The sequence below is a fragment of the Rhipicephalus sanguineus genome, chromosome 8 (genome assembly GCF_013339695.2).
Source record: "Rhipicephalus sanguineus isolate Rsan-2018 chromosome 8, BIME_Rsan_1.4, whole genome shotgun sequence".
NCBI lineage: Eukaryota > Metazoa > Arthropoda > Arachnida > Ixodida > Ixodidae > Rhipicephalus > Rhipicephalus sanguineus.
This window is the reverse complement of record NC_051183.1, coordinates 102,789,660-102,804,456: the sequence shown is the minus strand read 5'-3', so window position 1 is coordinate 102,804,456 and position 14,797 is coordinate 102,789,660.

Below are 14,797 nucleotides of genomic sequence, written 5' to 3'. Positions count from 1 at the left end.
GGACCGTGCGATTAGGGCACATATTAAGCAGCCCCAGGAGGTCGAGATTGTCGTGAACCATTCTCTACGGCGTCTCATAATAATGTCGTGACTTTGGGATGTAGAAAATTGATATTATTATTATTGGCTTCCCTGTAGTAAGCCTAAAAATGCACACTGCTGATAATTTTGAACAAGGCCCAGGCGAAACAGCCGTACCTGTACTAAGGCTTCAAATTTAGATACGCGGTAAAACGCATATTGAGCGGTATTCCAAATATTTGTGGAATGAATGCTCGGGTGAGTTGGTTCCTATTTAGGACAGGTAAACTAGCGCAAAAAAAGAAGCACACAGAAAGACGCACAGATACAGCGCTTACTAACAACTGGTTCCTTACGTCGAAAGCAAGGTGCTTACTGGAACGCCTGACAGCAACAGCCAAGAGATTACAAGAAAACTTCCGATGACGATGACACGTGTCACGAAGTTGTCGACCGTTGAACAATGAAATACTTGGGCATAGACGAAAGCCTAAGCAATGAAGCACGCTAAAGGTACGTATCGCTAAAGTCACAAAAATGTACAGCACTTAGGAATGAAACAAGGCCATATAGGGCTAAATAATGCACATACTTTCGTTTCCCCCATCTTCACTTCGGGTCATACGGGCGCAATTCAAACTCGAACGCGTAGATCAGTGCCAACCCTATCTTTAGAGACCAGATTGGTCGTGACATGGCGGTGTTATCTCTAGCAATCGCGCATAAGAGTGGTTATACTAAAAACAAAGTGGTGTCGCGCTTGAATCCGTGAGTACCGTACGTATACATATAAATTCTAAAACCTATTCAGAAACGAAACAAAATCAGCCAGGAATATGCGCAATACCTAAGATATGTACATGAAAAGAAGTCGTCAACGACACCTTTGGTCATGTAGAGGTCTGGTTCCGGCACATACTCGACATCCGGATAACAACAGCGACAAGCAAGACACACAGGACACTCGTACACTCGATGGCGGCACAATGTTACGCCTGTTCACGGTAGTTCCTTAACAATAAAGTCTAACAAATTGTGCCTTATAAGATACTCGAAGCTTGGTGTGTGTCTGCAGAAAGGTAGTAACTAGCTTCCCTCGCTAGATGACTGTCGACAGCCTAACAAAGAAAGCGAGCCTCGACGCAGTGTGAACTGCAATGGTTTCCGGAAGGCCCTTGTGAGCATAGCCAAATGTGATGTGATGATTGAGATGTGCGCTCCCAAAGCATTGTGCAAGGACAACCTTCACTCCTGGCAGGCACTCGACCGCACTACACGTAGAACCAACTTCGGTTGCTACAGATATGAATCAGCTGGAAGAGTTGCACTATATTACAAAACGCTTTCTCACGATGAGCAATGTTGAACAAGACGCGCGCTCGAGCACGTAACGTTCCATTTTTGCTTTGCTTTTATTAAGGGCCACGCGTTAGGCAGAGCATGCCATGTGAGCTTTTCATCAAGTTACTGTCCTTTCGTACGGGCTCACACCAAATATTCCTCACCAGTCCGCGTTTCTAGCTCACTGCAATTCAACTGCTAGGACAATTGCGCGCACAGTCCCCCCGCATGTATACATGCATACATACGCGCCACATGGTAGCATCATTCCTGAATGCCAGTCTTCGAATCTGTTCTTTAGCAAGATAGCTCGAAGACCATGCTGTGATTACCGGATAGTGGGTAGGTTGACTCCTGAGTGCGCAAGTACGCACAACACAGAGACAAGTGTCACTAAGACAGTCAAGCATTGTGATGAACTAAATGCTAGTGAAACACAAGCACCCGCCTTTACTCACCTGTTCTTAGGGGTAGTAGTTCTTCCGAGAGTTACTACAAGCCGGCGGTAAAGTACCTATATCAGTGGAACGGGACATACAAATGCCTTGCATTTCAATTCGATAGCGCCCTTACCACAAAACATTCGGCAGATCCCACGCCTTGTGGAAATTGGTTTCATGCGAAGCTGGCAGCCAGTAGTTATACGCTGCATTGCTTGGCCTTGAGCAAGCGTTACGAGGTGGATCGAGGTGTTTTTGTAAGTGTAGTAGTTGCCTGCACATCGTGGACTTACCAGGCACGGCGAGTGGACTGACGTTTAATTGGTAACTCATGGTCTGATGTAGTATCAGCACTCGGTGCATAATAGTCTGCGTTATCCAAACGAAGTGCACGCTACGGTGCGATGTTTTCAATGTCATACGCAACTTTTATTAGCATATTCCTCCTGGGCCGAGCAACGCTTGAATATAGCTTGCTGAATCAAACAAAATGTAATGATAATTAGACTTCTATACAAGTGGAACCAACACTGGAACCACAAGTGACATTAACCCGGCATGACGCCTGTAACACATGAGTACACATGTAGTGTTTATCGCTTTGTAATAAAATTAGGTAGCCACCACTACAAATACAATTGATATTGCACTGACATTACGCCTGCATAGGGTCTTTTTCCAAAGCCGTTTCGAGACCTGGCGTGATTCTGTGGTAAAATTACTGACTGCCACGCAGAATGATTGGGTTCGATTCCTGCTGGTATTTTAGCTTTTATTCTTTGCTTTCGTCGGGTCAACGCTGCCGGTGTCAACTTTTCTTAACGCTCTCGCACTTAAGATACCAATGTCTGTTCTCGCCGTCCTTAGGTTGATATTGTAGCGGGGTTGCAGCTATGACTGTGGGGAGGTGTGCGAAGAGGAGGCAGACGACGTGTCGGTGTTCTGAAGATACACAACCGCCGTCTTGACTGCTGGACTATTCCATACTGTAAACAAGTTAAATATATTCGTAACATTTTGGTGGTGGTGCTGGGTACTACGAAAGACGGAACTCCGCAGCGGACGTGTCCTGGACGGCCTCAATATGTCAACAGAAAGCAACTCTGCTGCTGCCGCTTCGACCGTGACTCCGGTACAACCGGTACAGCCGGTACAGCCGGTCGTATTGACTCAACCGCGCGATCCCGGTAACTTCTGCGGCACCGACCACGTTGATGTCGATGACTGGATTGCGAAGTACGAGCGGTTTGCAGCGGTCTACAGGTGGGACCCTACAATGATGCTCGCCAACGTTGACTTCTATCTCTGCGGAACAGCAGGCGCGTGGTTTCAGGCTCATGAAGCTGACTTAACAAGTTGGGATGCCTGTAAACAGAAGCTTCGCGACCTATTTGGTAGAGCCGTCGGACGCCAGCGGGCCGCTTCTAAAGAACTCTCCTGTCGGGCACAAACTTTCACCGAATCATACGTCTCCTACATCCTTGACGTCCTGGCCCTTTGCCGTCGTGTCGACGCCGACATGTCAGAGGGCGACAAAGTAAGCCATTTGCTCAAGGGAATTGCGGATGACGCTTTTAATTTACTTGTGTCTAAAGACTGCTCAACCGTGGACGACATCATCAAAGAGTGCCGCCGGTTCGAAGAGCTGAAGAGTCGCCGCATTGCCCAGCATTTCATGCGACTTCCGAACACGGCCGCTACATCATCCTGCGAGGACCTTCAGCCGCCATGCGGTCAACCGCCTACCAACGAGAGCGTAGTTCGCATCGTGCGCCGAGAAATCGAGGCGGCGTCGCCATCATCTTTCCTGACGCGGCCATCTGATGATCCTCGACCAACGATCTCGTTGATTCCAGCAGGTTGTGAGGGAGGAGCTTGCAAATGTCGGACTGCAGCCGGTATGTTCGTTGACAGAACCTCGTGTCAGTTCCATAGCGCCTCCTCGTGCACCGGAAATGTTTCGCCGCTATCGTGACCCTGCCCAGTGGAGAACGCAGGACGACAAGCCGATCTGCTTTCGTTGCCACGGTGTAGGACATATTTCCCGCTACTGTCGTTCTCGCACCTTTCCATCTCGCTCGTTTGCTGGCTATCGACGTGACGACAACCACCGACCCCTGCATTTTCCCGCTCGTGACGGTGCACCATACGATGAGGCTCCGACGACATCGGTCCGACGCTCCAGCTGTTCGCCGTCCCACACGATCGTCGCTCCCGGTCACCTCAGCCCCGTCGCCATTCGTCGCCTCGCCCTACTGGACGCCCATACTCGGAAAACTGAGCAATGCAGCTCCCGGAGGTGATGCTGCATTCGACCCCCGACCTGAAAACCCTCTGCTGACCCTCACTACGGACCAGAACCTGCTTGCTGTGGAAGTGGATGGCGTGCCTGTGACTGCCCTCATTGATACCGGCGCACATATTTCTATTATGAGCTCTGATCTCCGTGCACGATTAAATAAGGTCCTTACGCCGCCCGAGTCCCTATTTGTACGTGTCGCTAGTGGAGGAACTCCGGCTGTACTCGGAATGTGCACGGCACGTGTGAGGTTCTCCGACCGCCAGACGTCCGTTATGTTTCATGTTCTCGCTCATTGTCCTCATGATGTCATCCTCGGACTCGATTTCTTGTCTGACCACTCTGCTGTCCATTGACTGCTCGGCCGGTGTTGTACAACTTGATTTGCCTGCGTCCGCCGACGTGTCGGAGGTGGTTCAGATGAAACTTTCGTGTGCTGAGGCTGTTCGTCTGCCACCACAAGCCCTAGCTTGCGTCGCTGTTGAACCATATCCCAGTGTACCGGATGGGGATTACGTGGTCTCTCCCTCTCCCAGTGTTCTACTGGCCCGCAACGTCTCCTCTCCGTACACAGTTGTAACTATTACAGCGAACAAGACGTGCCTTCCTCTTCTGAACTTCGGATTGAGCCCTCAAGTCCTACCACAAGGCATTGCTCTCGCTACTCTGTCACCGTCGTACGAGTGCCAGATCTCATCGGTGTCACCCGAACTGCCCGCTGTCGTCTCTCCAAACCCGCACAGAGTCGACGCAGTCCCCTCTTCTGCACTGCACAACAACATAACCAAGATGATTGCCTTAGACCTTTTGCCCTCTCAAGTTAGAGACCTCAGTGATCTCCTTACGACCTACTCTGACATATTTGACTTTGACGGTAGGCCCTTAGGTCAAACCTCGCAAGTCAAGCACCGCATAGATACCGGTGATGCACCTCCAATTCACAGGCGTCCTTACCGAGTTTCACCATCAGAGCGCCAAGTTATTCAACAGGAGGTCGATAAGATGCTCACAAAAGGCATTATTGAGCCTTCTTCGAGTCCGTGGGCTTCCTCTGCAGTCTTAGTTAAAAAGAAAGACAACACCTGGCGTTTCTGCGTGGATTATCGGCATTTAAACAAGATCACCAAAACGGATGTCTACCCGCTTCCTCGTATCGATGACGCCTTGGACTGCCTTCATGGTGCTACCTATTTTTCTTCGATAGACCTACGCTCTGGTTACTGGCAAATCGCCGTAGACGACCTCGACCGTGAGAAGACCGCCTTTGTAACGCCTGACGGTCTCTACCAATTCAGAGTCATGCCGTTCGGTTTGTGCAATGCGCCGGCCACGTTCGAGCGGATGATGGACACGCTTTTGCGCAGCTTTAAATGGTCTATCTGCCTTTGTTACCTGGACGACGTCATTGTATTTGCTCCCTCCTTTGAGTCTCACCTCGACCGACTTTCGTCTATTCTTTCCGTGCTTCGTGCGGCTGGGCTACAACTTAATTAATCGAAGTGCCACTTTGGCCATCGCCAAGTTGCTATTCTGGGGCATCTCGTCGACTCATCTGGCATCCGACCCGATCCCGACAAAGTTCGCGCTGTCCTCGATTTTCCCGTACCAACTTGTGCCAAAGACGTTCGAAGTTTTGTGGGCCTATGCTCATATTTCCGACGCTTCGTCAGAAACTTCGCAGATATTGCCCGCCCCTCACTGACCTTCTCAAGAAGGATGTGCCATTTTGGTGGGGTCCTGACGAAGCCAGTGCTTTTTCCCGCCTCACTACGCTGCTCACCACACCGCCGATCCTCGCCCACTTCGACGCGTCCGCTCCAACCGAGGTGCGCACCGACGCTAGTGGTTACGGCATTGGCGCTGTGTTAGCCCAGCGTCAATCCGGTCATGATAGAGTTCTTGCGTATGCCAGCCGGCTCCTTTCTCCTGCCGAACGCAATTACTCTATTACTGAGCGCGAGTGCCTGGCGCTTGTATGGGTAGTTGGTAAATTCCGCCCCTGTTTATATGGTCGACCTTTCACCGTTACCACAGACCACCACGCTCTATGCTGGCTTTCAGCACTCAAAGATCCAACAGGGCGCCTAGCTCGTTGGGCTCTACGCCTCCAGGAATTCACGTACACAGTGGTCTACAAGTCCGGCCGTCTACACCAAGACGCCGACTGCCTTTCTCGGTACCCCGTCGACGATCCAGACCTCGTAACGGATGACACGTCCATCTGTATTTCCTCGCTCTCCGCTTTCGGCAACATCGGTGACGAGCAACAGCGTGACGCGTCCCTACGAGATCTAATCACCCGCCTGAATACTGACTCGACGGACAGTTCGCTTCGCATGTTCGTCATCATCGACGGCATTTTATACCGCGGGAACATGCGCCCAGTGGGACAGGAACTACTAGTTGTAGTACCCACTCATCTCCGCTCGACCGTGCTTCAGCAACTACATGATGTACCTACGGCCGGCCATCTCGGTGTTGCCAGAACGTACGACCGTGTCCGCCGACGCTTTTTCTGGCCCGGCCTCTACCGTTCCGTACATCGTTATGTCGCTTCTTGCGAGTCGTGCCAACGTCGGAAAAGGCCAGCTGTGCACCCCGCCGGGCTCCTTCAACCTATCGACGTACCTGCTGAGCCTTTTTTTCTTGTCGGCCTCGACCTTTTGGGACCTTTCCCGCTTTCTAACAACGGTAACAGATGGGTCGCCGTCGCTACGGATTATTCGACCCGTTTTGCCATTACGAGACCTCTCCCGAGCAGCTGCGCTACAGACGTCGCCGAGTTTTTGATACAAGACGTCATCTTACATCACGGCGCTCCTCGTCAACTTATCACGGACCGAGGTCGTTACTTTTTATCCAAGGTAATCGAGGACCTACTTCGGTCTTGTGCAACCAAGCACAAGCTTACGACGGCCTATCATCCCCAAACGAACGGACTCACAGAACGTTTGAATCGCACGCTCACTGACATGCTCGCCATGTATGTCTCGACTGATCATCGCGACTGGGACGTTGCGCTACCCTTTGTCACTTTTGCGTACAACAGCTCGCGCCACGACACTGCTGGATATTCTCCCTTTTACCTTTTGTATGGAAGAGAACCGACCTTGCCGTTCGACACGCTCGTACCCACCCCTGCCCACCTGTCCACCGAATATGCTCGCCACGCTATTAGCACAGCCGAAAAGGCCCGTCAGATCGCCCATCGACGCCTTCGGACTCGCAACTCCGCCAGAAACATACATACGACAGTGCCACCGGAACGTTCGCTTCAATCCGGGTGACCTCGTTCTGCTGTGGTCTCCGTCTCGGCATGTTGGCCTGGCCGAAAAACTTCTGCCCAAGTACTCCGGTCCTTACCGTGTGCTACGCCAGGTGACTGAGGTCACCTATGACATCGCCCCTCTGGACCATACGGCGCCCTCTACGTCTTCCAACGTCGTCCACGTCGCTCGCCTGAAGCCGTACCTTTCGCCCACCACCTGCTAACAAGCGCCGAGTCGGCGCTTTCGCCGCCGGAGGTCGATGTAGCGGGGTTGCAGCTATGACTGTGGGGAGGTGTGCGAAGAGGAGGCAGACGACGTGTCGGTGTTCTGAAGATACACAACCGCCATCTTGACTGCTGGACTATTCCATACTGGACTATTCCAAACAAGTTAAATATATTCGTAACAATATAAACTGTCAGTCGCCTGTGGCGCACACCCGTATACTACGGCCCGTGGTATATGGGTATGTGCCACATGTGTCTTGAGGAAAGCGTTTGACGCCGTACGCGACAGGATTTTCACGTTATACATGTCATGACCAGACAGTAATAATTGTCAGACCCTCTTACCCTCCCATGCCAATTTTGTTCTAGACCGAGTTAAGGAGGCGACCACGAGAGCACCCAGGCGTAGGCGGTTAGATAGATCGATAGATAGATAGATAGATAGATAGATAGATAGATAGATAGATAGATAGATAGATAGATAGATAGATAGATAGATAGATAGATAGATAGATAGATAGATAGATACCACAATCACACCACAATAGCGACACGTTGGTTACTATTTACATAACACATTCAAGAAAAAGCTGGTCATGTTGAAGCTGCAGCTCATATTGGACACTTGGATACTCCTTTCAGTAGCAAGCAAAATAGTCTGATTACGGAGAACGGGCGTTCGCCACACTAGGTTGCCGACGCCCAAATTGTGCACATTGAACAGAAGCCACGCCGTACGTGAACGGTAGCCTCCGAAGTTCTTTGAAGCGTAGACGAACTGCGAGTGACAAAATATGGTCGTTTACATAAGTGCGCAACCTTTAGTACACTCTTAATCAGGTCCTGCTTAAAGTGCTAGAATAGCAGGAAACATGTAATGTAAGAATGGCAGATTGGGCGTGTTGGTTCAGCACACGAAAACGAACGAAAGGGAGAGTACACACACACCGAGCACTCCGTGTATGCGTACTCTCCCTCTCGTCCATTGTCGTCGTCACGTCTTACACTTCAAATTGCTAGAAAACAGCACATTCTTTTCTAGTTTCCTGGATATAGCCAGCACTTAACTAGGGCCTTATTAAGAGTGTAGGGCAATGTCTAAGCATGGCAGAGGAGGACGACGAAAAAAAGGTACACATACAGTGAATTACTTTCAACTACTACTTCTTTATTTTCATTTTTGTAGAAATGACAAATTTGTAACAATTGAGCGAAAACATGTTGCTTTTTTTAGCGCGAAAAACGACACCACAAGAAAGAAGACAGGACACAGCGCTGAGTTCTGTCTTCTTTCTTGTGATGTCGTTTTTTGAGCTAACTAAAACAATATGGATTCTCACCAACTAGCCGGTCAACGCATTCTGTTGAGCGAAAGCAGGCTATTTAAAAATGGACACTCAGGACAGCATATCTAGAAACGTACGCGTGTAACGAGGCTTGATGAAAACGCACACTGTGCCAATTATAGCGATAAACCGTGCAACTGCATCTATGTCTCAGAGATCGACACATGAGTCCTGCACGCGCCACTTTCTTTTAGTTTGCAAGTGTAGAGGCACGCGCCATTTCTTTTGCCATCCTACAACGGGACTTACTCAAAACAAAGATTTTGAAGCGAGAGTGTGCATCTACGATCGAAGCATTGAATTCCCAATTGATTCGAGATTACAAGAACAAAACATTGCTTTAAGGGAAGGGCTAGAAAAAGGAGAATTCAGGAGCATGTTGGGTGGGGCCTCAGGTCCAGGGCCCCACTGGCTTCCGCCGCTTGCCTAACGTGACTGAGAAGCGCTGATTGAACTTCTGGTTCTGGGCTGCTAAGTTGGGCCTCCCACTGCTCCGAACTGTTGACAAAGTTTTTTCCTAAAATTTTTTTATGTTCTCTGGCTTTCATCCACACTCCCATGTGATGCGGTACTTTACGTTAGTGACTTTACACTATGCTCATTTAGTTTTGATTCATGGACACCGCCAGTTTGAACAACGTACATTCCCTGAAGAAAGTCTGGTGGTCGGTCGGTAATACAAAAAGGAAAAATGCAGCCCGCAAACGGACGGGCACTGTCGTTTCACCTTTCTTTATCCTACCCGTCTACGCGCTGTAATATTCTTACAGTGTGTTATTTTGCATGGTAGAGAAATGGCATAGATAACGGTTGAAAAGCTGGCTAAAAATTGCTAGCGACACTGGTTATCACATTCGTTTATCGAGTTTTTCTACGAATTACCTTTCGGTCGGTGCTTCAATTTGTCTATGTGTACAATGCTCCGCATGTCATTGTGTAGTATGTGGTTGTAACACAATATGAATAAACAGTAGATAGTTTGCGCTCCCCTTGACCGCTCCCCTCGTTATTGCTACGAGCTAAAGTGTCATTATTTTTTATGGTACGCTGTTTAAAATGAACCGACAAACCCAGCAACTTGTTAGTTTGTACATGAGAAGCCTAAGAGCATCAAAAATTGCCACGGCTAGACTGTGACACCGGATTGCACGCATGACGAGCGTGCGAAAGGTAAACATTTACGGAGGTTATCTTGAACGCTGTACGGCGAAAATAATACAGTTAACCGACCAAAAGTGACACGTTCTATCGTGATCCGTGGGCCTATTCCTTACCACGGTATACAGAATATTATGCAGTGTTTTCTCCTTATCCTGTTCTAGGCGGCTCGTGAGGGGAACCCTGACGTATTTTGAAAAGGCCAAGGAAAAAGGCTTTGTAGTGTTGCAGTGTAAGGGGCACTCGCAGGTGGGATTAACCAACCGCGGACCAAGAACATGGGATGATATCCCGCAGTCCGTGTGACGGTATAAGCCGGCAATGTGAGCAGAAACATGTGAGCGTACCACAAGTTCCCTCGGACCTGATGTGGGGCAGTTCGTGTCGCTGCTATCGCAGAGACATTGAGACGGGCACAGCGGATTTGCAAAATGTGGCCCCTGCAGAGTCAACTCGACGATGCAAGGCAGAGTATTGCTAAAGAGGTTTCACGATCTCTTGTCGCCACAGTTCTGCGGTGAGGAAACGCGTCAAAACCCCAGAGAGAACAGGGAACTAATGGACGTCGCCGCGATTCCGAAAAACACGCACCCCACGGTTAATGCCGGGCCGCAGACGATCAAGAGCGCCGGCGCCAGAATGGCTACGAAATGACCCAGACACGTACTATACAGACTCGATCCCATACACAACGAGGCTAAAAGCATTTGCAGCGATCGTCCTCAACGGAAACCAAGAGACCACGTCGGCGACAATACGTACGAAGTGAACAGCCGTAGTAAAAGCGGCGGCCATAGCACGAGCCATCCGAGCAGCAGAGCGCAACAGACACTCCGAGCATGTATTGTAGATTCACCAGAGGCTTGCCGACTGTTTCTCAGCGGCGTCCTTCCTCAGGGCATTCTACGCATTCTAGGATCCAACCTCCAAGAAGACCACGGCATCACATGATGTCCCGCTGTAAAGGTGTAGCTGGAAACGAAATGGCGGACCACCTGACTCGAACTTACCTTTCCGAGCCGCGGACACGCCGAGCCAGGCGGATTACTTCAAACCCAGGCTACCGCGAGATATCCTAGTGAGCCGAAAACGGGCGCGGCAGAAAATGGCACCCCCCCGCCCTAAACTCACACGCTGGCAATCTGGGAACTGCAGACGCCTACAGACAAACACATATCCCAACATACACACACTCAGCAAAATGCGCCGGTCTCCATACGATGACCGCTGCCATTGGTGCAGCGACACGCCAACACTCATTCACATCACTTGGAATTGCCGACAAAGGCCAACAGAGGGCAACTCACCCCTCATCACACGCAACCAATAGAATAGGTCGTGGGAGGTTCGACTCACCGCTCAGGACTTGGAAAACCAGCAGGCTAGCTTGGACCAGGCCAAACTAGCCGCTCGAGGCAGTGGGGCCCTAAAATAGGGACTCCACCTACGGGAGCCTCTAGTTTGCCGTTTGAATCAATCTCAATCAATCTTTATTAGTCACGTCAAAAAGGTAATACATTGCAGATAAATATGCAGGAGGAGGTCCGAAGGTTACAAACCGCAGGCGGGACCTCCTATGCTAATACATTGAAAAATCTAAACAGTGAACAAGGAATAGCAAGAGTCTTTTTAAATAAAATGTTTATTCCTCTTCCTCGCTAGTTTGTAGAAAACGTCAGCTGACTCCGTGTCTACGGCCGCTCACCATGGTGAGGCGGATATGCCACTCAAAGTACGACAGTGCACTTTCTAAATTGTTGTGTGAGTGTATGTATGTATGTATGTATGTATGTATGTATGTATGTATGTATGTATGCATGTATGTATGTATGTATGCATGTATGTATGTATGTATGTATGTATGTATGTATGTATGTATGTATGTATGTATGTATGTATGTATGTATGTATGTATGAGTGTGTGTGTCTGTGCGCGTGCGACGTCAAATCAATGGAGACCAAAATCGGCACATAACGCGGCAGTGCTCCATTTTCCCCGTGCTTCTACTGACCTTCGCAGCCAAGGAGTGGTTGAGCTCGCCTAATGTAAGGACTTTGGACGCATTAGAAATAATCCCGTACGTGAACATGGGATAGTCGAGTTGGTTCACGGTTCCGCCAGACAAATTAGTTGGCTCACAAAGCTGCAACAAAAGGACATAAAAAGGACATCAAAAGTGTTACAAATGGCACATCCATGCACTTCTAGTTAAAAAGCTATAAAAGAAATGAAAACTTAATATTTTAGTAGCACAGAAGTTATGGAAATGGGACGCAGGTCAAGAACGTCTGCCTCAGGGGCGTAGCCAGAAATTTTTTTCGGGGGGGGGGGTTCAACCATACTTTATGTATGTTCGTGCGTGCGTTTGTATGTGTGCGTGTCTATATACGCAAGCAAAACTGAAAAATTTCGGGGGGGTTTGAACGCCCCCCCCCCCCCCCCTTGGCTACGCCCCTGGTCTGCCTGTCGTCTCATAACGGGACGATAACGAACGGGCAAGAAATAAACCGCAACAAACTTGTTTAAAACTTGTGATAGTGCTTCATAGTTGTTAAAGCACAGTGAAAGAACTACAGTTTACATGGTGTCCTACATGGCAATAGCCAAGCGTTTTAGCAAGTAACGTGAAATACAAGAGCGAGCGAGTGAAGGAAAAAATCAGGCAGATATCACGCATTGGGGGACCTCTTTTATGAGAAGCAATCAATGACTAGCAGCCTGTGCTCTATTTTTTCCTTGAGGCAAGCATTGTGAGATCAATCAACGTCCTTGGGTAAATTGAGCAGTTGTGCGCACATCGTGGGCTTGCCAGGTACGACCACTACTATGTCGTGTCCTCCCATGGTCTGATGTAACGTCGGTCCTCACGTTACAGCAGACGCATTAGATTTATAGAAACGAAGTGCACGGTACGGTACAATGATGTTCCTAGGTAGTAGTCGTCGGCGAGTTCGAGCAACACTTCACAACAGCTTCTGAAGTCAAATGTGTACATGCGCAGCAAGTGTTAGAGGTAACACGGAGAGGGTGGCCGCGATCTGCGGAGCGCCACGACGGGCGCCAGGCGAAGTATTGCGGCGCAAGCGCAACCAGTGCCAGAAGCGGAGTTAGCTAGGCGTCGTCTGCTACGGTTCCTTGCACTTTGCCGCACGCGCTCTGGTAAAACGCGCGCACAATCTAAGTTTCGCCGCTCACGGCGATGTGGGAGGAACCGTAACAGGCGGCGCGCAGCTAACTCCACCTCTGAAACTGATTGCGCTTGCGCCGCATTACTTCGCGCGGCGCGCGCTTAGTAGTTCGAGGAGAGCGGCCACGCGCGCCGTGTAACCTCTTAACAGTGGCCGCGCCTGTAACGGAAGGGACAGCATGACCAATTCGGCAAAATTTACACCGCTTAACACCGAAAGAGCGCGATGTAAACCAAGAACAAGTGCAGAAAATGCTCGCCGATGACGTCATCCAGCCGTCAAAAAGCCCTTGGGCATCACCTGTAGTGCTGGTTAAAAAGATACACGGCATCTTACGCTTCTTTTCTTCCAGCAGAAGCAGCCACCTACTTGTCGTCCCGACGTCCATTCGTTAAGAGGTGCTGAGAGCCTGCCACGATGAGCCGACGTCCGGCCATCTCGAATACGCCGCGCACATTGGCCAGAATCCAACAAAAATACTACTGGCCGAGGCTTCCAGCCATTGTAAAGCATTACGTGTGCGCGTGCCTCAACTGTCAACGACGGAAATCGCCACCTTTAAAACCAGCTGGATTGTTACAACCAGTTCAAGTGCCCACCGTGTCGTTTGCCCAAATCGGAATGAGCCTTCTAGGACCATTTCCGACTTCGCATGTTGGAAACAAATGGGTAACAGTCGCCACCGATTATGTTACGCGCTACGCAGGAACAAAGGATGTATCAAGCGGCACCGCAGTAGAAACCGCATGATTCTTCATTGAAAACATTGTTTTGAGGCATTGGTGCTCCGACAGTCATAATCATGGATAGAGGTACCGCTTTAACGGCCACGCTCCGGAAGACAGTGCTTGAGCTCAGCGGAGCACCTCATCGAAGAATTACCTCCTACCACCCACAAACCAACGGCTTAACAGAACGCCTTAACAAGACTATTGCCAATATGCTGAGTATGTACATTGACGTGGATCATAAAAATTTGGACGACATTCTACCGTACTTCACGTTCGCCTATAATACAGCGCAGCTGGAAACTATGCGAAATACGCCATTTAGCCTTCTTCATGGCCGTGAAGTGACAGCGATGCTTGATGCTATGTTACTGCATGACTGCAATGATACAGACACGGGCACTGAAGCTTTTACTCAACGAGCTGAAGAGGCGAGGCAGCTTGAACGCGTCCGAATATCCCAGCAGCAAAGTTACGACGCACAACGTTATAACTTGTGACATCGATATGCCAAATATCAAGCAGGCGAGGAAATGTGGGTCTGCAGCCCTACTCGACGATGCACGTGGACTTTCTGAAAAATTACTGAAGAGGTATTTTGGTCCCTACAGTGTTTTAGAACGCCTAAGTGACGTGAACTATGAGCTCGTGTCTGACAGTCACTCGCGAACTCGCCAGCACAAATCGCAAATCGTGCATGTTGTACGAATGAAGCCGTATCGTGCAGATTAACTTGCAATACACGTCTGCTACACCGTCCTTTGTAGTAGCGCATCGGG